This window comes from Arabidopsis lyrata (genome assembly GCF_000004255.2).
Source record: "Arabidopsis lyrata subsp. lyrata unplaced genomic scaffold ARALYscaffold_855, whole genome shotgun sequence".
Taxonomy (NCBI): Eukaryota; Viridiplantae; Streptophyta; class Magnoliopsida; order Brassicales; family Brassicaceae; genus Arabidopsis; species Arabidopsis lyrata.
Genome location: NW_003302011.1, coordinates 2,824 through 4,439, shown reverse-complemented (window position 1 = coordinate 4,439; position 1,616 = coordinate 2,824).

The following is a 1,616-nucleotide window of genomic DNA, read 5'->3' as shown; positions in this document are numbered from 1 at the left end:
TTCTTTTGCATGGGGACCGAGGATATGCATTGGCCAGAATTTTGCATTGCTTGAGGCAAAAATGGCAATGGCACTGATTCTACAGAAATTTTCCTTTGAGCTTTCTCCTTCCTATATTCACGCGCCTTACACAGTCATCACCATTCACCCACAGTTTGGTGCTCCTCTAATCTTGCACAAGCTCTAATCCTATATAACCACTTGTGTTGTTCTCAAATAAACTTTCCACACACAGATGATACGATACGAGTCCAGATCATAATACAAAACTCAAACTCTTATTTGAGTTTAGAAGTGAAAACTCGTGATTCTAAAGGAACAAATCTCAGTTGTGAAACTAAAATCCAAGATAAAAAAGGATCGAAACCAAGTGCAGATATCCAGATTATAAGAAGAGATAACAGACCCTTTTGAGTATCCGGAGCAGCCTTAGCCAAACACGTAATGGCAATCAACCAGGTCGATTTCGCCTCTACAATGCTCAAACATAGAAAAATCGAGAACCATAGACGAGATTCTCCAAATCGATCGCTTCAGAAAACCCCCAGAATGAAGAACCCTCAAAGGATCGACTCTCTCAACCCTCCTTTCATAGAAACAAATCGCGAATGCGACGGTGAAGTTCACTAATGAAGTTCACTAGGTAAGGTTTCACGACGGCGTTTGTGTAGTTTTTTTTTTTTTTTTTCGTTTTCTAAAACACTGTCGTTTGATGGTGGGCCCATTGTAGTTTCAGCCTAGACCTGGGCATATGGGTAACCCGTTCGGATTCGGATAAAACCCGTTCGGGTTTGGGTTAAATGGGTAATGAATTTACGACCCATTCGGGTATTTCTAAACATTTGGTTCCGGTTCGGTTCGGGTATCGTCAGGTTCGGATCGGTTTGGGTAAAACATTTTAGACCCTATAAATACCCGAAAAATATGGGTACCCGTTCGGTTCGGGTATTTTAGATGTGAAATGTCGGGTTTTATACGTAAAATATCGGATATCCGAAAAAAACCTTAAATATTTGTTAAATTTTAATAAATTTAGTTATATTTGAATAAATTTTGCTAAATTTTGACAAACATAATAAATAATTTTTGGATAGTTTGGTTGTTTTGGGTATTTAAGTCTAAAGTTAATTGACATATTTAGATTTATAATTGTAATTCTAGATAATTAAATTATATATAATTAATATTTTTGATATTTAATTATATGTTCGGATATTCGGGTATCATGTTTGGGTAACGTGTATTATCCGGACCGATCCGATACCCACGGGTTTTCAAAAACTGTACCCAATGAGATAATTTCCTCTTATCCGTATCCGCCCCGAACCGGTTTTTTGGGTCCAGATATCGGTCCGGGTTTCGGGTCGGTTTTTTTTGCCTAGGCCTATTTCAGCCTTTTTTTTTTTTAACAATTTCAGTCTTTTTCGGAAAAACGGTCTATTTCCCCCCCCGAGAAGTATCGCATCATAACAGATAGAGCCCAATCTTTGACCCCGGTCCTAATGTCCCTGAAATGGAAGTTCAACACCTAAATGTCCCCGAATCGAAAGTTCAACACTTGAATGTCTCCGAATCGAAAGTTCGAGAGCTAATACCACACAGAGATGGGTTTAATC